Here is a 23,027-nt window from a genome sequence, read left to right on the forward strand (position 1 = left end):
GAGGAAGTCAGATATGTTGTCTCTGGGTAAAATAAGACAGCTTGTTGTTCGCTCTGAAGTTGGAGTTATAAAAATCTACAGTTTCATATGGGAAAATATTTGTTTATAACATTAAGACAAAATAGTGAAATTAAAAGTATAAATATGACCATGCTCAAAAGTAGAGCTATAAATAAGAAAATAAAAGATGGGTAGGAAGTGAATCAAATTGTTGACTTTGGGTGTCTGTGAGCGTGGTTAGTGGGAGTGATTTTTCTTCTTTTTTACTTACTACACAAAGTGAATTTTTATGAGTAGTTAATACTTTAGAATTGAATAGGTCATAAAATATTGTAAGATTTCTTAAGCGTGGTTGTCTTATAATTAAACTTCCTTTTGGACTGACATGTCTATCTTAGAATGACACCTACTGTCTTACGACAAGCATGCGAAGCCTGGATCTTGTTTACAAGGCAAATTAATCATCTGTAAGAGGCAGAGAAGGCTTGAAATGTCTTATCAAAGCACTGTCACAAAAAGTGATCACTGGATCCTCAAAACTACCTTATTCAGTAAATTAAAACACGATGAATATCATCAATGGGCATAAGAAGATTAAGAACCAAAACAATCAGGGGAATGGCAGCCAGGGAGGGGAAACCCATCGATAGCCATGAAGTCTGTTTATTTCTAGTTTCCTCTGTGCTTTCGTATTAAGAATATGTTTCTAACGAGAAACATCTAACTAGCTCTTTAAAGTGTAGTTACTTTTAAATAGGACAGATTCTACAAATGATTGCTTTCAGCTGTGTAAATGGCATCTCAGAATTTTATGTTTAATATTCATATTTAACAATTTTAAAATGGTGCAGTTCTGCATCAAATTTTAACATACTGGACCAAGGTATTTATTTGTCCTACTAGCATACCTTATTTTAAAACAGATCTGAACATCTTTTTTGCATGTATTCCATGAGTATATCTAAATTCATGCCAGATAAATGATTGAAGAAAAGACTCTAGGTCTGCATTGACCTTCAGAAGATTCAAACTTCTGCAAGAATCCACGCTTACCTGAAATTGAAGTGTGTATTGGGCCCTATCACAGCTATGGGTCTTCTTTCATCAGTGCCAGGCAAGGCTCAGGCACCCGTGAATGACTCGTGCTCCTGTCCCAGTTTCATTATAATCTGTGCCATAAAAGAACATATGGGCTGGGCACAGTGGCTCATGCCTGTAATCCTAGCACTTTGGGAGGCCGAGGCGGGTGGATCACCTGAGGTCAGGAGTTCGAGACCAGCCTGGCCAACATGGTAAAACCCCATCTCTAATAAAAATACAAAAATTATCCAGGCATGGTGGTGGACGCCTGTAGTCCCAGCTACCTGGGAGGCTGAGGCTGGAACCCAGGAGGCAGAGGCTGCAGTGAGCTGAGATCACGCCACTACATTCCAGCCTGGGAGGCAGAGTGAGACTTCATCTCAAAAAAAAAAAAAAAAAAAAACGAAAGAACATATGACACACCTCTATGTGATTGTGTCCTAATGCAGTTAATTTCAGGGCTTAAGTGATTTCTCTCTTTGTTTTGTTCGGTTTAGTTTAGTTGGTTTTGCTATTTGTCTAGCTTTTTGATTTATGTGTTGGCTATGAGAACAGGCACTATGGTTTGGCTACAAGAGAAGTTTCATATTGCTGATGATGTGTTTAATTTTTAAATGAAAATTTTATCATTTATATTTTAGGCTTTGGCAACAGATTTATACATTAAGTCTTGAGAATGCAAACTTAAAAAGAAATCGCAACTACCTATCTGTAATGAACCAGGATATTTTAATCTTGTACAGTCGCAGCAAAAATCCAGGATAAATCAAATGCTAACAATTAGACTGGGCTATCATCCATAACTCTGATTTCAATTAAGCCAAAAAACTGCCTCATGTTGTAATTACTTGATATTATAATAAGAAAAATGTTATAAATTTGAGCTTATAAAATATATTTGCATTACAAAATACTGATATCATCTTTCATCTGCTTTACATTTTACAGATACACCTAATAGCTCATTTGAAAATAGGATCCTCTTTTTTAAAAGTTTGAAAAATATTAAAGGAAACCAATATCAGACCAAGGGTAGTTATCATAATCCATGTGACTTTTCAATACCTAAAGCAGAAATTGCTGGTATGATAACAACATGTTCATAGCTTCCGGAAATTCATGTTCTAATTAATCATTATTTTAGCTTTTCTCATGTGCCATGAGTTATTTCCAGTTGAACCAGGATTGGGGATTTTCCCTGGGAAATAACCATTTATTCATTGCTTCTGTTGTTATATCGACGATCATAGCATGACAGAGACCACCAAGGCTTACCTGATTCAGGTCAATTTAAATGAAATTCTCATCTCCTACAAATCATTTTTTACGAGATTTTACCTTTCTTCTAACCTTCGCTTTCAAGATATCATATTCTAAAATCTGAAGATTATAGAAGTCTTACAATATAGAGAACAAGAAGTTGGATTTCCATTAGAGTCACCCTGAATTTCATATTCCCAGTAGAGATCAAGGAAGACTGTATCCCCTCCTAGGAGAAATCATGAGTATTTGGGTCTATCTTTTTGTCACAACCTTTGGGGGTGGGATTTATTGGCATTTGTTTGGATGCCAGATGACCTCTAATTTATGGGACAATTATGTGCCACAACGACTTCTCTTTATGTGATGCAATTTTCAAATCACTCACCTGATATTCATGTGAGTGGAAAAGCTTTTAAAAATTATTTGAATCTAGAATTTAATTCTAGTTTACAAATACAAACACACAATTTTCTTTGCACAGCTTTAATACTTACTAATTTTCCAAGAACACAGCTACTTTTTAATTCAAAAGTAGAATATGCTTTGTGTTATTGGGGATTTTACCAAAAGCCAGAAAACTGAAAAATCACAGCCTCATTGAGACACTGCTGGTGACATTCGAGGGCCCTCTACAACTCCTGTATCATATGCAATTGTACCTGTCAAATCCAAAAGAATTCTGAATTTGGGTCAGAGTATTATGTATCTCTATATACTTATTATTTTATATATTAATTTCCTTTTATGTCTCCTTAATATTATAGTTAGGTTACATAGAGAGTTTTAGGGTCAGGTGCATTGGCTTATGCCTGTAATCTAAACACTTTGATAGGCCTAGGCAAGAGGATCATGTGATCCCAGGAGTTCAAGACCAGCCTGAGCAACATAGTGAGATTCTGTCTCTTAAAATCAATCAATAAAACAATAATAAAAATAAATTTTAAAAGACAAAAACCAACAAAAAAGTAAAGAGCTTTACACAATTATATATTGATTTTTAACCTCAAACACAGAAATGCAAAGGATGGAGTTAAACACACACACTCTTCAGTTTACTGTACATTATTATCACGGGTCATGCAAGATTCTCTTGTTTGATTATTTATTCACTTAGATCTTCATAATACATTTCTACCCCCCGTTATCAACAATTTTGATATTATATCATGGTGGTCTTTCTTTTTTTAATGGGTATTTTTGAAAGAATTGTAACTGTGTCAGACTTCTCCCTGTTCTTCTTACATTTTCATTAAGTACCACATTTTTAAGATCCCTCATGAGATTATAGGACACCAAAGCACCCACATTGTGCCCCAAACTGCTGCTCACTCCTCCACAATGTCTGACTGCAAATGAACCACCCACCTCCTCCCAGGAAGTCGCAGCTGGCTGGCATCACTAACTGTGTTCAATAAACATCCTTGTGCAAGTCTTCTCATGGATATGTGGAAGGATTTCTGAGGGTTATGTATGTGGGGAAAGAATTTCTGGACTCGTAAGACACATCTATACTTAAGTTGATTGATTACTATCAGGTTGGTTTTCAAAACGGCTGCACCAACCTGTATCTTCCCTAGAACATATTCCTATATTGCACATCTCTGTCAACCTTTGATATGATCATCTTTTACACTCTTTGTGGTTTTCTCACCAGCCTAATAGGCTTGGAGTCATAACTTTTTGTATGTCTTATTTATCTAACTATTAATTACTAAAATGTTTCTTCATGTACTTGTTAGGAATTCCTTTTAAAATTCAGATATTAATCTCTTGCCAGTTTTAGACATTTAAATTATTTTCCCTCTTCTCATTTTGAATAGAAAACCTTAATTTTGAGGTAATTAGATTAACCAATCTTTGCCTCATATTTAGTGCTCTGGAAATTGTTGAAAGTTCTCCCCTTCCCTTAATCACACAAACATTCCCTTCCATTTTTAAATTAATGTTGTGGTTTTGTCATCAGCATGTGCAACACAGTTGTGAGCCACAGTCCTGTTGCTCCCACCCCTTCATAGTTTTGATTCCTTTGGCCGGTCTCTCGATCCCTGCATCAACCCAACCCTGCCAGCATTGCAACAGCTTTGTGAGATGTCTGGATGGCTGGCCAATGACAGTGAGTCAATGAGAGTCCATAGAGTTGACCCAAGTACAGATGAGGCAGCCTCAAGTCCTGAAGAGCTGAGTGCATGTGAGTTGTAAAGATGGACCTGGGTGTTCCTGTCTCCATGGAGTCTTATCTAAGCTCTGTAGCAACGTGGCCCAGGCTCAGACAGCTTGAGCCCCAGGTGACCTCCTGGCCTATCGCCAAGGGCACTAGACAGTAGCTTTGGAGAACAGCCCCTGTGGCTCTGTGCATGTCCTCTGTCTTTGAGCTGCAGCAGCTCTGGTGATATGAAATGCAAAAAAGAAACGGACATTAGTGTCCTCAACTCCCTACAGTCACCTCCAAGGAACTAAATAAGACTCACTCCAAGGAACTAAATAAGACTCACCGTAAATTTTTGTGTCAGACTTCTCCTGTGATTCTTCTCACCCTCTCTCTCTGTCCATGTGTTAAATTCCCTCATTGCTGCTGAAACCACGCTTAGCACATTTTGCTACTTAGTTGCACACTTTGCCACTTCTTGCTTTCTGCCCTAGGGCTTCTCTGTCACTGCCGAGTGGGAGTCGTAAGGCAACTCCCCAGTCTTCCTGATGCCTGGACTAATCTAGAAGTCTGAGAAAGTTTATACCCCAGGGGGCAACCTTTAAACATAGGAGGATGGAAAATAGTTCATAAATATACCCTCGTCCAACCCTTGCACTGTGGGGGATCCCCCGGGTATCCCCAGTCACCACTGGGAGTAATCAGCTTGGTAGAACACCCCGAGTTTACCTCTACATCCTTTCTTATTTTACTCTTTTCTGATTCTACTTTCCAAAATAAGTGACCTGCATCCATACCCTGCCGGAAGCTCTGCTTTTTGGGCTCTACTGGCTAAGATAGAGGCCTCTGGATACTGACCTTCATATTTATGTGCAGACTTGGCCCCTGGCTTATCTGCAGATACATCCCATGATTGAGTCACATACATCAAATCTAACGAACAATTCCCACTATGTAGCCTAAGTTAGACCTGTGTTAGATACTGATGATCTACCAGTGCCAATGAAGCATCCTCATCTCCAAGAAACTCTCACTTTAGTGTGGAAGACAGACAGGCAAATGGGCAGTTACAATGGGGAGGAATCCTTCATGCTATGGTTCAGTAAAGATCACGTTCTTTCATCCTGAGCAACGGTAATTTCCACTTGCCTCTGTGTGCAGAGAAAGCCTCAGATGAGGCTATTTGCCAATTAGTCAGTTAAAACGGAGAAACAGAACATCTGACCAGTCTGCCCTTAGACAGTACCCGTCCATAAGGATATGCAGTGTCCCCATCCTGGACTCACACAGGCACGGTACTCTTGTCCGCCAAGGCTCCAGGGACTCAGCCAGCACCCTTCTCATCAGAGTGAACAAGAAACTACTATCAACTCTCACGTTTCACATTCACGATAAAACCTATTTTCCTGGTAAAAACTTGTCATTATATAGGTGGGAAGACAGGCCCAGGAAGGAGGAGGGACTTCCCCAAAGTAAACTCGCAGATTAATCGCGGAGTTTAGACAAGAACCCTTGGCTACTGACACAACCTTCTTTCTTTGTTTGTTTGTTCGTTTCTTCATTCATTCATTCATGCAATGCTCTTTCTCTATTCATTTTATCCCTACTAACGCATAGGCAAAATCTCATAGCAACTGAGACAAAGCTCTTTCTCCACTGGTTGGTTGATTGACTCAATCATTCATATCTTTAGCAAGAAAAAAGCTTCCTCAGACAATGAGATCAGAAGTCACACTTCAGTCCAACATAAACATCACAGACTCACAAATGCATGGCTGTTATTTCTATGAAACTGTGAGCTTCTTGCATGCAGGAACCATTTCTGACTGGCTGCTGTATCTGCACAGCTACAGTGGCCGCACCACTGCTGCTGTCTTGCCCTTTCCCCTCTTGAGTCCACAGGAGGCCCTAAGGAGCTCCGAAAAAACCCTGTGGTACTGAGGAGAAGAGCTTGCAAAGCCCTAGACAACAGGACACTTGTATCAATCAAGTTTCAAATAAGAAAGAAAGTCACTCTGTTTCAAAGAGAGGAGATCAGTATAGGAAATGGTTTACACAGGCAATGGGAGAGCTGAAAATCCAAACATGGAATGATGAGGTAACCAGGCAATCAGGCACAGGAAGCCACTCCCTAGCCTAGGATGCGGGAGAGAAAGAAAGGTCTGCAGTTGTGGGACCACAGAGGTCAGTGTCACCAGGTGAAAATTTGGTTCATGGAGGGCATGTCTGGTAGGAGATGCAGTCACTATGGGGGCTCCCATCTTAGGAGAAAGAGAGAATGAGCTTGGCTTCTCCCTTCCGCCCACCTTCCAATGTCCCACTAGAGCTTCTCACTGTCCAAACTGAGCTCACCTGGGAGCCTGGGAAAGGTAGCCCAGAGGGCTGAGCCCACCTGAGACTCCCAGCAGAGCTGGGGAAGAGTGAAGGATGACATGCAGGAAAATAACCCAGCACCCACAGGTCACTCCTGGCCCCTTCCAGTTCAGACATCTCGGAAGTGTCTAATCAGACCTAGCTCAGAGCAAGGATCCAGAGTTCATGGCTTCAGTAAGAGAAGTGCCTTTCATCTTGGAAGAGACGCCAGGAATATACGATTCCAGGCTCTTATGTTTTATAAGTGTGCTAAACAGATGAAAATATGCTATTGTAGACAGTGCTATAATATCCAAGGCACGTGCCTACACAATGGAGGAAAATAAATATTTGTATAAAGTAACAGATTTGGGTTTATAATCTTAAAAGGAAATTTTCTCATCAAGTAAAAATATAAGCTAACATATGTTATTAGGAAACAATGTACCTTTATTAAGTTCAGTGTCCTCCAAACAAAGTCTGATTTCTCATGCATACAACCATTTTAAATCTACAGTTTCAAGACGGTGTGACAAAGCGGGGTGGAATTGCAGAAAGAAGAAGAAATTTCAGACAGGGATGCAGAGTAAGAGTAGAAGGTGGAGGAAATGATATCCCTTGATTGGAAAGAGGCAGAGTTGAGATGCCACGGGCAGGTTATGCCTTCCGTGATGTCAAGCCATTAAACAACAGTCACACCAGTGGACACACAATTTCAGTGGAGAAAAAGACAAAGCTATATTGGAATGGTAGGAACGAGAACTGAATAAAAGTGGGACAGAGAAGCGCATGCACATGGACACATACACAACACTCTCTCGATATATATTTTTAATTGGTCATATACATGCATATATGAAAACTAGCATTTATTAAGTGCCTACTGTGTAACGGATTCTACATTAGATGAATTTTCTTTTCACAAATATGCGACGTACTTTCCTGATAGAGACATTGTAAATAAGGACACTGGGAAGATAAACTAATGGCTTGTACAAGGTCAAGCTGTCAGCAATTCAAACCTGTTTTATGTGACTCCAAATTCTACCCTTATCACTCTACATCACCACTTGATAGGCATCTGTTAATATTAATTGAAATAAGGTTTCAGATTTGCTCAGTCTCTTGGCATTAAACTATGGCTTAAGCTAATTGTGTACTCTAAAGTAGATATGCGATCACATCCATTTTAATATTAATTGCTGTGGTGCTAATCCGTCAAAAATAAGAAAACTGAAAACCCACTTCAGTTGGAAATTGCAAAGCATTCTATCTAATATTCTAGATTTCACGTGCGTCCCTGTGAAGAGACCACCAAGCAGGCTTTGTGTGAGCAACAAGGCTGTTTATTTCACCTGGGTGCAGGTGGGCTGAGTCTGAAAAGAGAGTCAGCAAAGGGAGACAGGGGTGGGGCTGTTTTATAGGATTTGGGTGGGTAGTGGAAAATTACAGCCAAAGGGGGTTGCTCTCTGGCTGGCAGGGGTGGGGGTCACAAGGTGCTCAGTGGGGGAGCTTTTGAGCCAGGATGAACCAGGAGAAGGAATTTCACAAGGTAATGTCATCAGTTAAGGCAGGAACCTGCCATTTTCACTTCCTTTGTTATTCTTCTCTTGCTTCAGCCCAGCTGGATGAATACGTGCAGGCTTGGGCTCAGAGGCCTGACACTAGAGTTTTAAACTTCAACATTTATTGAGACTACATGCGAAGCTCTGTGTGAAATGCTCTCGCACACATTATTTGATTTAGTTCTCCCAACAACCCTTAAAAGGATGTACTAGCACCTTATTTTATCTTTTTACAAATAGGGAAAACTGAGATTATTTCAAGCTCTCTCAAGGACCAAGAGCAAGTAGCTGACAGAGCTGGAATTTGGACCAGCCACTTGACACATCCAGTGGTCTCTCCACCATCCTCTGCTGCCAGATTTCCGAGTCAGTGCCCCCTTCGCCGGTTTGCTCAGACAGCCTGCAATGCTGAGGAATCTGCTAGAGGCTGCTCCCAGAGGCCAGCCCAGGTGTTCAACTCCTGGCCTTGCCTGCTGCAGATTATGCTTACTAGAGGCTTTTTTTTTTTTTTAAAGGCGATCTCACAAAATAACCCTATTATTAGTGTTATAATCATTATTATCATAATCCTTTCTCTGAAATAATTTCCGTAAAATATATTTACTAAAGGAGAGGAGCACTTGAAAAAAAAAATGCTAATCCATCCCCTACCACACAAACCCCAGATGGCCTTGTTTTAAGTGGAGGAAGACACCACAATAATAGCCACGATTACCATCAATTCCACGCAGTGGCAGATGTGAAAGAGATAAAGATGCTGGGATGCTCCCATAGAAGTTCAGAAAATCTTTCTGTTTTCCACACAATACAAAAGCATGAATCCGTGTTAAAGAATAGGTTCCATGCAGTCAGATTTTAATCTTTCTTGCATATCTATGCCCCAGATGGCCCCATGTTTAATGGGAGGAGAATAATAGTCACTTTGTGAGCAATTCAGGGGAAATTACAGAAGTATGGTAACTGCCCTGTGTACCTTTATTCAATTTTCTCTCATTTCACTAGCAGCATGAATAAAAAGGGTGGTGCATCTTTTCAGCTGAGGGTGCCATTTTGACTTCGAAGGAGAGGAGATTCAAACTGAATTTTGCTAAGACCCTTCTATCCCAGTTGGCCCACAACACGGAAGAATAAAGTGAGCCTGTTCCTTGGCCGATGCTTCCCCGCCTATCCTCACACACAAGGTACAAAAGTGAGGCGATGGTGTTTCCTGAGAAATGTAAGTTGGAGAAATTGCCTCATTTCAAATGGTCATTCTCTGGTATTATGTTACTTTGATGCTATTAAACTACCACACTAGCAAGACAGTAAAAGATAAAATGGTACGAATGTGTCTTCAAATCTCAGATTCCTCATGGCAAGTGCAGCAAACATCAAAGGGTATTTTGCAGATTTGTTTCCCTCTGTCTTTTTAAATTGAAAAGCTTGATTTCCGTGAATACTGCTCAAGTAGACCATATCAGATTTTAGGAAAGATATTTTGGTCCCTAACCTTAAAATGCCTTTTTATTATCTAGGGAAAAAAAAAATATATATATATATATATATATATATAACGTTGAGCCTCCTTGCCCAGGCAGGAGGTAGGGATAGAAGAATTGCTAATTGAGCATCTCCATGCTAGTACTCAATGGGCTGGTAGGAGTTGCACTGTTTAATATTACAACAACTCTGGAAAAGCATTACATTCCCTTACATTGCAGATATGATAGCAGAGTAGGGCCCTCACATAACTTACTGAAGACCACATCAGATCTAGAAAGTTGTATTAGCATCTGAGCCTTTTGTTTCTCATGTCTCTGAAGTGTCAGCAATAATGGATGCAAAGATCAATGAAGATCTTGAGTCTTGAACACTACAGTCCCTATGTCAAAGATACTGATTATTTAGCTTAGTCGTAAAATAATGTTCTCATAATCTTGGAGTTGAATAAAAGGCCTTAGAGATCCTTATTTTCCCAATGAGTAAACCAGGAGTAGAAAAAATTGAGACTCTTTGCTAAGGCTGCACACCTAATTAGGGGTGTGTCCAGCTGAACGTCCACTCTCCCTGATTCACAAACAAGTGCTCCTTCCAGCCATAATGGAATGGGGTACAGATGGCATAAACTCGATTCTGTCAGCAGAAACCCTAGAGCTTTCATCCTGAAAACTCACCCTTGGGAGGCAGGCTTCCTGTCCGGACCCTGTCATGCTCCATGGAGTTAGACAATTCTAGCAAAAGGCAGGCAATGATTGCTTGGGTTACACATTGGTGTCTGCTGTTTCTTTAAAGAGAGTCCTCTCTGTGAGTTTTCATCTTGCCAAAGGGAATGATTACAAAATACCCAACCATTGCACAATCAGTTTTCTTCAGGGCAGCAAAAACTCCACCATTAGTTGTTCAGCTGAATGAGGACAATAAAGGTCTTTTTGAAACATAAGCATATTAGTTGGAAGTTCTTTCCTTCCTCTCCATGTTAAAATTCTACCCATTCTTAATAACGCACATTATATGTCATCTCCCTCTTCCATTACATTTGTGCTATGCAATATGGTATCCACCAGTCACACGTGGTTGCTATACCTAAATGTCAATTAATTAAAATCGATAGAATTCAAAATTGGATTTCCTCAGTTGCTCTAGCCACATTTCTTTTTTCTTTTCTTTTTTTTTCTTTTTTTTCAGCTTTTACTTACTTTAACTTTTATTGTAGGTTCAGAAGTACATGTGCAGTTTTGTTATGTAGGTAAATTGCATGTCACAGGGGTTTGGTATACAGATTATTTTATTACCCAGATAATAAGAATAATACTCAATAGGTAGTTTCTCAAACCTCTCCCTCCTCCCAACCTCCAACCTTAAGTAATCCCTAGTATCTGTTGTTCCCTTCTTTGTGTCCATGTATGCCCAATGTTTAGCTCCCACTTATAAGTGTGAGTATGCAATATTGGGTTTTCTGTCCCTGCATTAGTTTGCTTAGGATAATGGCCTCCAGCTCCGTCCAAGTTGTTGCAAAGGACATAATCATTTTTATGGTTGTGTAACATTCCACGGTGTATATGTACCACATTTTCTTTATCTAGTTTACTGTAGATGGGCATTTAGGTTGATTCCATGTCTTTGTTAGTGTGAATAGTGCACAATGAATATACGTGTGCACTTGTCTTTATTGTGGAATGATTTATATTTGATAATGGGATTGCTGGGTCAAATGGTAGTTCTGTTTTAAGGTCTTTGAAATATCTCAAAACTGCTTTCCACAATGGCTGAACTAACTTACATTCCTACCAGTGGTGCATAAGTGTTCCCTTTTCTCTGCAATCTCATCAGCATCTGTAATTTTTTGACTTTTTAATAGAGCCATTCTGACTGGTGTGAGATGGTATCTCATTGCAGTTTTGATTTGCATTTCTCTTATTATTAGATGTTGAGCATTTTTTCGTGTGCTTGTTGGCCACATATATGTCTCCTTTTGAAAAGTGGCTGTTAAAGTCCTTTGCCCACTTTCTAATGGCATTGTTTATTTTTTGCTTGTTAATTTGTTTCAGTTCTTTATATATTTTGGACATTAGATCTTTGTTGGATGCGTAGTTTACAGATATATTCTCCATTCTGTAGGTTATCCGTTTACTCTGTTGATAGTTTCTTTTGCTGTACAGAAGTTCTTTAGTTTAATTGGGTCCCATTTGTCAATTTTTGTTTTTGTTGCAATTCCTATTGGCATTTTTGTCATGAAATCTTTGCCACGGCCTATGTCCAGAATGGTATTTCCTAGGTTACCTTCCAGAGCTTTTATAGTTTTATGTTTTGCATTTAAGTCTTTCATCCATCTAGAGTTGATTTTTGTGCATAGTTTAAGGAAGGGGTCCAATTTCACTTTTCTGCAGATAGCGAGCCAGGTATCCCAGCAACATTTATTGAATAGGGAGTCCTTTTCCCATTGCTTGTTTTCATCATCTTTGTCAAAGATCAGATGGTTGTAGTTGTGTGGCTTTATTTCTTGGCTCTCTAGTCTGTTCCACTGGTCCATGTGTCTGTTTTTGTATCAGAACCATGCTGTTTTGATTACTGTAGCCTTATAGTATAGTTTGAGGTGAGGTAATGTGATGCTTCGGCTTTGTTATTTTTGCTTAGGATTGTTTTGGCCACTAGCCACATTTCAATACTCTATAAACACCTGCAGCCAGAGGCTGCTGTACTGAATAGCACAGACACAGAAATTTTCCATTATCATAGAAAATTCTATTGAGCAGTGCTGCTCCAAATGCTTAGGTCACCTTAAAAATCACTGTGTTGACACTTCGAATTATAAAGTTTTAAAACGTAAAAGGGCTTGGAAAGCATGGAGTCTAATACTTCATTTTATGTAAGAGAAAAAAGAAAAAGTTTGCTAATAGGTGAGGCTGCCACCGAAAGATGCTATGGAAAAGCCATCATGCCATGCCGTGCATTTGTGTCCTGTAAGTAGAGCATGTTTCATCCCAGCTTTGGTTTCCAAAGTCCTTAGGACAAAGGAACTGTTATCCATTTGTGCATCCTGAAGATCAAACACCCTGCTGAGCACACGGTGGAGATCCAGGGAATGTTCATTTATTGGTTTGAAAATGTTATCAAGTAGAGCATTGTGACCTTATTTATAACTCATTTATCACCATAATAGCATTTAGAGAAAATGAGACACCATCAAAGTAAAGTATTTTAGCAAACAATCTGTTACTTATTCAGTCATTGCCAGGCTAGACCTAGTTTCCAGAGAGATACGGATGGACTCAGAACAGGTACCCTATATCTTCTCTGTGGTACCTGACTATGAATAGATTCCCATATCGGCTCTCAACAGGTACCAGGTGTGTCCATTTAAGCCAAAAATAAAATTATAAGCTCCTCACTGACTGAACAGACTCTTTCTTGGTAAAGGGAACCCCATAAAAACCTTAAAAAAACGAATTCCCAGCCATGATGGGAAAGGAAGTCAGATGTGCCTTGTTATATCCCTACTCCCTTTTGGAGTTTGGGTGCACTGGCCAGCATCAATGTTAAAATAGAGACTCTACAACTGACAACACAGATTCTTTGTGCAATAAAACACCAAATTATAAAGAAGACCTAAGGCTGTTTCAGACAAGGATTAAGTTGCGTCTGCAGGCCATCAGTCCTGCTACATAGCATCCTTAGGTTAACTTAAAGCATTCCTTTCTGCTGACTCTGTTTTAGATAGAGCCTGACTTCTTTAACCAACTGCAAATTAAAGAATCTCTGAATCCACATATAACATGGAAGCACTTTGACTCTGCAAGATAGTCTGCCATTTTGGCCAAACCCATGTATACCTTCCAGGCACTGGTTTATGTCCCGGCCTGTAGCTCTTGCCTCCCTGAAATGTGTAAAACCACATTGCAATCTGACTGCCTTGGGACCACTTACTCAAAACTTCTCGGGTTTGTGTTTTCCCTGGGCTGCAGTCATTCGTATTGGCTCAGAATAATGCTCTTTAAAATGTTTTACAGAGTTTGGTTTTTCCGTTACATTCACCTTGGCAAGTGTTAGGGTGGCTTTCCCAGCCAAGGAGGAGTTCATTCGAATGGACGGGACACACGTTGAAAGGCATTAGCTAGAGCAGTGGAATTCCAGTCCAGGATCTGGCAGTGCAGTTCCAAGGAATCTATCAAAGCAAACTACATGGGAAGGTCACACTTAGACGTTGAGGTCAGCAGAGGTGTCTCTCCCTTTCCCTCAGAAAGCTGAGAGTTTTCGGGAACAAAATTCCAGTCTCTAGATCAAGAACTTCCCAGAGGGAGGCAGGACCATAACCCAGGCGGAAACTACGATCTAGCAAAAAAAATAAAATAAAATAAAATAAGAAGAAAGCCCATTTTCAAAACTGTTTTAGCAGATCATTATTCATTTTGAAGAACTAGCTTGACTTAATAAATATGAATTTGCAGCTGCTTCGTCTCTATCCCCGCCTCCCTGCCTCAGCTCAGGGCAGGGCAGGGCAGAGCACAGGGGAGGCCGGGAGACAGGACTGGCAGAGAACAAGGGATGGTGAGAGGGTTGGGGCCTCACTGCAGGGTGCTCCGGCCAGTGCCAAGCTGGGGATCTAGGTGTGGGGCCCCCCTCAACTCCCCAGTGGGTGCCAGGCTTTGTAGAGAACTTTAGATTTTTCCCCTGAAGTTTTCATAATTTGAGTCTATAAAACAAACTGATAAGAGACTAACAGAAAAAAGCAAATATAAAATATAAATATATTTATAAAATATAACAAATATAAAATATAAATATATTTAAATATAATATATAATATAAATATATTTAAATATAATAATATAGCAAATATAAAATATAAATATATTTAAATGTAAAATATANTTTAAATATAATAATATAGCAAATATAAAATATAAATATATTTAAATGTAAAATATAAATATATTATAAAAATATATTTTACATTTAAATATAATAAAATATAAAATTTAAATATAAATAAAAAATACAAACATATTATGTGCACATATGAACACTGGAGTTACAAAAAAAAATGAAACTCAAAGAAAGGTCAGAATGGTTGAAGCTTTACACCATCCTGAGGTTACAGAAAGACTAGTGTCTTAGAATGAACAAGGCCAGTCATGGCAGGATCAGAAGAGGAAACACCTGGGGCAAAGGTGGGCTTGTGATGCAAATGAAACCTCCTCGCAGGTAGCTGCTCTCAGAACCAGAGGTAGCAGCCTGTGGTTGAGTTAATTTTTCATAGGTCCGGACCAAGGGAGAAAGCCTGGCTGTTCATTACACCCAGGCAGATCAGACGCAAATCTCCTCCACAAAAGGCGGCTTTGCAGGGCTGTTCTTGTCTGCGGGCCTACTGAATAGTCATCTCAAAATGTGTCAAAGAAGTGTATTTGGGGTGAAATATTTTTGGTTTCCTTTACCTCATGTGTTTATGGCATAAGCAAGTAAGACCACCAGAAAAAAAAGAAATTATACAAAATTGTATTTTAAAAAGACATTGAAGTAGTCAGCAGAGAAAAAAAGCAGGGATGTGTGAGTTCCTGTCATTGCTGTTAATGATTCTATTTTGAGGAGGGTCACCTTACCACTGTCAGTACTCAGCCCTGGTGGCACGTGATCTGTTTTTGGGTGGATGGAGGCCATGCTGTAGCAGCCGGGAGGATGGCGAGCACAGAACCAAACCAACTACCTCTACCTTCTGGTCACAAAGGAATCAGGATAGAGCTCTGACTATGCAGAACCCAGGGCTGGGTTCTGCTGCGCTGCACGTGGGATACCCCGATCAGGCGTTCCTAAAGAACAGCAGCCATTCCAGGAATTACATCCCTCTCTGGCCTCCTGGCCCCTCTCTATGTAAAGCAAGCAGCAGCTAAATGTTTAAATTGAGCTTTAAAGCCATTTCCTCAAAGAGTTAATATAATATGAACCATCATAAAAGGAAAAAAAGGACCCATTTATACTCAAATTACACAGGAGTCTCTTGTCTCCATCTAGGCTCAAGAGTATTTGCTCTTAAAAGCTATTTTTTCCCCAGAAACAATAGTGCAGGTGCATCGCGCTTCAGTGTGCAACATATTCATCCTGGGAGGCAGGAAGGTGATTTCACACCTGTTTCCTCTTTTTATTTGCTCCTGGCCTGGCTAATTTGCCCAGTGTCAAGATTGGTATGGCCAAGTCTGTCGAGGAGAATTACTGCTTTGCAGCACGATGTCCTCACTCTGGGCATTTGGACTGTGATTTGCCGCGTGTCTATTCTGAGTACATCTTTCTGTTTTTCATCGTCTATAAATGGAGCTGATTGGTAATAATAATCTAGAAGAGATTCTGTGTGTATTGAAATATCAGAAAGAGAGAGAGAAGGAGAAAAGACAGTTTTAACTGGCGTACGGTATGCATTGCTAACGGGGAAAGGAAAGAAGAGCGGCATTACTCTGTGCTTTGATTGGCTGAAGGTGAGTTACTGCAGAAGACGTCTGACCTTCACTTCTTATGCCTCAAAAATAGACTGCTAACCGTTCGAATATGCCTGCAGAAGAAAGGAGAAAGAAGACGAAAAGAAAATTACAAGTACCTAAATGCCTGTACTTCACTGGGCCTCCTGAATCAGGGAGGGAGGACTTTTCCCATCTTTGCATATTAGAAGTTGTGCAACAAGCACAGGGTCATTTATATAACAAGACAGTATGCTGAGTACATTTCCTAAAAGTACAAATTTGTTTTGTGTGATAGTGACTGCTCTATAAGCTTTCCATTTATTTCAACTCCATATATTCCTCTCATGTTTATCTCCTAATTTGCTCTGGAATAGAATGGCCACATAAATTACATTTAAAAATTGCTTAATTTGAGATAAATGTTAAAATAATAAAATTACCAGATTTATGTGAATTTTAAGAAATCATATTTCTCTATCCATTACCAGTGGTTAACATTATTCTAACATTTATATTTTTGAAGTATGATTTTATAATTCTAACAGAAAATGGATATCCTATAATCTCATCAATTTCTAAGTCAGCTCTTTGAAGGCTCACAAATTCCCTAATCAAACAAAAGGCTTTTAAGAAACATTTGATATTTTTGAGTAATGTGCAGGAAATTAATGAATATAAACTTATTTTCATATTTTATGCTGCTTATTTAAATATTTAGAATATGGTTTTAATTACCATGAAACTTTACTAAACATCCACCTGTCAGTAAAGAAACTGATTATTTTGTGTAGATTTGCATTCTCCTGAAAAAGAAACAGGTGTGAAAACCTGCAGGTATTTATCCACCAACAAAAAATAAAGGATATCTGTGAAATGTGGAGGAAGAAGTAAACATGAATATAATCTTAAAATTGCAAAATCTCAGTATGTGATTCCAAACTCCAAGAATGCAAAGATTCCATGGAAGAAGGGAAATGCCTTCTTATCCTTGTAGAACCCTCTCAAATATCAGGAATCTCCTTCAGTTGTATCTATCTATCTACCTATCTATCTATCTATCTATCTATCTATCTATCTATCTATCTCTAGTTATGTTTTTTGATCCCTAAAACAATCTTCCATGATTATTTAAGGTAATATATTCCAATTTTATTGATGTAAGAGTTACAGTGAAATTAAGAACCCAGGGTGGAAGTTTCCTTTGAGCCTAAAAGTTCAAGATCAGCCTGGGAAATACAGTAAGACTTCCACTCTTAAAAAAAAAAAAATTAAAAGATTAACTTTTTAATTAATTTAGTTTTTTATTTACAGATTGCATGTGCCTGTAGTCTCTGCTACTTGGGGGCTGAGGCAAGAAGATGGCTTGACCTCAGGAGGTCAAAGCTACAGTGAGCCATGATGACACCACCACACTTCAGCCTGGGTGATGGCGTGAAGAACTAAGGTTAAGCAATTTTCCCAATATCTCAATGATCATAAATGGAATTTCCTTATTTGCTGTTAAATGTCTGTGAAGTCTGCTGCCGTCGTCTCTACTACTCCTCATATTGGTCAATTTATATTTTTCTTCCTTTTTTCTTAGTCATTCTTGCTAGAGGTTTATCAATTCCATTGGCTTTTTCAAACCACAAGTTTTGGGTGTTATTGATTTTTCTCTACTGGGTTTCTGTTACTGTTCTTTTTAATTTCATTGATTGCTGCTCTTTTTCATTTCCTCCCTTTGGCCTGCTTTGTGTTTATATTGCTCTTTTATTTCTGGTTTCTTTGACTGACTTGAGCCCTTGCTTTTATTTCCCTCTAAATTGCATTCAGTGGGAGAGAGAAGAAGGTGTGAGCCTGCTCCATCTTGTACAGAACTAGAGCCCTAGAGGTTGGGTTAAGTGAAGCATTAGGCAGCATGGAATAATCCTGAGCTTTGGAATCAGATTAGCTTGGGTTCCATTCACTATCTACCTGACCAACTGTGTGTCTTTGGAAAAGCTCTTAGAAGTCTCATTTTCTTGATTACAGTTGTTATAAAATGAGACAAAAATTATTATTTCTGGTGTTTCCATGAAAATGCATATAAGAGAATGTAGAAAAGCTATACATAACTGCTTGTTAGGTCTTTTTTATTGTTCTTTCCCTTATAGTCTTGATTCTTTCCATGGTTCAGATCACAGAAGGTTGACTGTCCGTACACATCACCATGACTCACAAGAAATCTCGGCTTCTTCACCCCTTGCATCTTGACTTCTGCTACTTGCCTACTTATTTAATATTCAAATGTGCTCAGCAATTATTAATCATCGATTTCATGCCGGATATTGTGCTAAATTTTTCCTCATATGTTAGTGTTTAGTGTCAAATACATTCTTGTGAAAGAAGTTGTTATCATCCAGCTTTTCTTTAGAGATTAAAAAAAAGACAAGTCCTTGCCAAGGTTACACAACGTGTACGGTATGAAACTAAGATTCAAACCCATGGCAGCTTGGCTCTAATTCTGTGCTTTTCTTAATACACTGCAGCTGCTCCTCATTTTCACCCTTTACCTGTCTGGCTTTCTCAGCCTCGGTCTATTGACATCCTCTAAGGGTTTAAAGGCCTCAGACCCAGGATTGCTGACTCTAGCTTGGGCATCAGTCTCCCTTTACCACTTCAGCTGTGGCCCTGGTGCTCCACCACCCACTATCCAGACATCAAAGTGTCAAACTCCAGAAGCATGGCAGGCCCAGTGAATTCAAGGTAGTGTCTAACTTATTAAACATGCACCCACTACTTAGGAAAATATATACTTTTTTAATTCCAAAAAGCAAACCTTTTCAACGTATTAAAATTAGAGATTTATATTCATAGCTCAGTGGAGAATTGCTTCTTACTATCACCATTTCCATTTCCAGTCAAGGACAAATCTGCTTTTCCTAAAACATAATGTCAATTCCTATTATTCCTGTGTGCATTGTGGGTCTATCACAGATGTATATCCTTCATCATAACGCTTTTCTAAGTAATGAGTCTATAAGCCCCTCGACTCTCCTTCTCCTCAAAGTCTCCCTGAGCCAGGACAGACTTAAGAATGAATCATGCTCTACTTATCCCACTGGCATTTTAGTTCCACTCCGCCCACCTCTGCAGGCTCTTTACCTTCATTAAAGTCAAGATGTCTTAACTAACAAGAAATGAGTAGAGCCAGGGCAAAGGATGAGTAGAGCCAAAGCTATTTCCACATGAATCAGAAACAAGTGTAGATAGGGAGGATCTAGAGATGGGGGTGGGGTTGGGTAGGAGCAGTACTAGAGGCAGAAGGAAGAGATGGGAAGGGAGGTAGATTGAGGGAGGCATCACAGACAGAAGAGAAGACTCTCAGCTGAACTCTGGGGTCCCTATTCTTCAGTCAGCAGCTTGGCTTAGGGCAAGTCACTCATCCTGTCTGGTGACCCCTTTCCTCCTTTTTAATTAAGGGTTTGGGATTAGATGACCAGAGGGTTACATATGGTCCTTACATCCCAGGCTGTTCTGAAAATAGCACAGCTTTATACATTTGCAAGTGTAATAAGAAGTCCCTCTTTCTTTCCACACTGACTATTGTACAAAAATTAAATTGAAATTTGGTTACTGAGAGCCTAAGCCACATTTTCTTTTAGTCACGTCGACATTCTACATAATGCTTAGGTCCTCAGTCAGTTGACTAAACCCTAATGAACCCATGATGGACTTAAACTGTACTAGAATGACATCCAGGTCCCAGGAGAAGGAAGGGACAGAGGGTGAGAATGAGTTTCCTGAAATATTGCTGAGCATGGAGTATCCTCCTATCTACCTTACTAGCCCTTTCTTCATGGCCCCATGGCGCATTAATTGTGATTTCAGTCAGCCCCATTTCTCAAGAAGTCATGGGCTATGATATCAGCATCCAATTAATTCCCTCATCAAAATTTCTGGGTGGGTGCGGTGGCTCACGCCTGTAAGCCCAGCACTTTGGAAAGCTGAGGTGGGTGGATCACCTGAGGTCAGGAGTTCGAGACCAACCTGGCCAACATGGCAAAACTCCGTCTCTACTAAAAATACAAAATTTAGCCGGGCATGATGGCACTTGCCTGTAGTCCCAGCTACTTGGGAGGCCGAGGCAGGAGAATTGCTTTAACCTGGGAGGCAGAGGTTGCAGTGAGCCAAGATCACACCACGGCACTCCAGCCTGGGCAACAGAGTGACAGTTTGTCTCAAAAAAAGAAGAAAACAAGTTTCCTAGGAACCTCCCCTTAGTCCCACTTTCTTATGCTAAACATCAGGAGGAAAATGAGTAGTGCGCTAGTAAGGTAAGTGACTGATAGACCTTAATCTTCCTTCCTTGCTGTTTAATTTTAATAAAGATTAATACCGAGCTAACATTTAATGGGATATCGGTTTTATATATACAATAAACAGATTTGGCTGCGGAGAGAAGAGGTGTTGGAGGCATGTAATTATGTTTGTCAGAAAAACAGATTCACCTGAGAAAAGCTCCAGCTCAGTATCTGAGAGTTGTTTACTCCCTGCTTCAACCCCATACCACAAGGTTATTAAAAGTTCTAAATATTCACCTTCTTGCAGCAAAATACTGGAGTTCCAGAAACAGTGATAGCTGAAAGAGTCACTCTCAAGTAGGTTTGAAATATTATGTATCTTGAAAGAATCATCATAAATCATAGGCCACACAGCACTGCCCTCCATTCAATGTACAGGCATTTTAGGCCAAGCCAACCTGGCCTTTCTCTCCCAGGCTCATTTTCTCCATCATAATCACAGTAAGAGGACACACATGAAGGTGCAATGTTATGGACTGAATATCTGGGCCCTTCCAAAATGTATATGTTGAAGCTCTAACACTCAGTGTAATGGTGTTTAGAAGTGGTACCTTTGGCAGGTACTTAGGGTTAGATGACATCATGAGGGTGGGGCTCTCATGATGGGATTTTTATCCTTATAAGAAAAGGAAGAGAGACCAGAGCACTCTTTGTCTCTCTCTCTCTCTCTCTCTCTCTCTCTCTTTCTCTCTCTCTCTCTCTCTGCTGTGTGAGAACAGTCAGAAGGCAGCCACCTGCAAACCAGGAAAAGAGAGCCCTCACCAGGAACAGAATCTGCCAGCATCTTGTTCTTGGACTTCCAGCTTCCAGAACCATGAAAAATAAATGTCTGTTATTTAAGTTGCCCAGTCTACAGTATTTTCTTATAGCAGCCTGAGCAGACTAAGACATGCGGAATTCAGCAGGAGGCTAAAGTTCATGCTCCCACAGAGCCAACAATAGCATCATCTTCAAGTAGAAACATCCCCAAAGTTCACAGTATCCCCATAGTAGAGACAGCTTTCTTTGTGGCCTGACTCAACTGCTTGGGGTGAGTCACTCAGCTCAGCTAGTAGGGATAGAAGCATCTTTGTAGGTGAGGTGGGTAGGGGTGGAAGAGCTGTGAGTTCCGCTCACTGGAATCCAGTTGCACACCCACATATCTCAGCCTCGAAAGGCCTGCAGCTCCCATGGCTCCAGCATGGAAAACAGCTGCTTCCTCTTCCTCCTCCTCCTTGACGTTTCTCTGTCTCCTTGTCTTGCTTCATAGCATCTGTGCTGCAAGCTTCTCTCTCCAAATGACCTAGGTACAAAACACAACCTCTGCGACTTTCCCAAAAGATCTCATATGGGGCCACAGCCCCTTGGTTCTCTAAAGGGTCACTTAAAAAATCACTGATGTGAGGCAGATTGATGAACAGGAGAAAAGTCATACACATTTATTCTACGTGTATACACAGGAGCCTTCAGAATGAAGACCCAGAAGCTTATACACCACCTTAGGGTTACAAAAAGAATCGGGGCTTGGATCCTGGTCAAACAGGTTAAGGGAGGTGGGAGAAGAAGAATAGAATTATATTGAAGGGCAATACACATTACTAAGGAGAATGATTAGATCCTAGAAACAGAGATTAACTTGTCAATAGTTGTTGTGTTTTGTTTTGTTTTTTGAGATGGAGTTGGAGTGCAATGGTGCTATCTCAACTCGCTGCAACCTCTTCCTCCTGGGTTCAAGCTATTCTCCTGCCTCAGCTTCCCAAGTAGCTGGGATTACAGGCACCCACCACCACACCTGGCTAATTTTTTTTTTTTTTCCTGTATTTTTAGTAGAGACAGGGTTTCACTATACTGGCCAGGTTGGTCTCAAACTCCTGATCTCAAGTGATCCACCTGCCTCACCCTCCCAAAGTGCTAGGATTACAGGTGTGAGCCACCACATCTGGCCAATTTATAAATAGTTATTTTTGTAATATGAGTGATCCTTGGAGACAGTGATTATGCTTATAAAAGAGTCTTCTCAGGTGTGCTTACATCTTGGTCTTCTTTGCAATAGATAATGAGATAACAGGGAGGGGAAGAAAAAACAGTCCTTCCCCTTGGTGGGTCTGGAGCCTAGGCAGATAAAGGAATGTCAACTTCTTCCAGAGAGACAGTTGGGTGGGGGTGGGGTCAGAGAGACCTTGAGGCTTCTTCAGTTGAACATGTCAAAATGCCGTATTTTGGGGTATTAGTTTCTGGGCTGCAGCACTGGGCTGTCTGTCTCCCAGTACTGAGAATAAACAGAGCAGATCACATGGTTGCTAACCCTTGCTCTCAGGCCACCCTTTTCCTCCCAGCTGTGTATCCACACCCTATGCTGCACTCCCACAGCACTTGGGAGGTGAACTGAGTTTCA

Source organism: Theropithecus gelada, chromosome 13 (assembly GCF_003255815.1).
Source record: "Theropithecus gelada isolate Dixy chromosome 13, Tgel_1.0, whole genome shotgun sequence".
Taxonomy (NCBI): domain Eukaryota; kingdom Metazoa; phylum Chordata; class Mammalia; order Primates; family Cercopithecidae; genus Theropithecus; species Theropithecus gelada.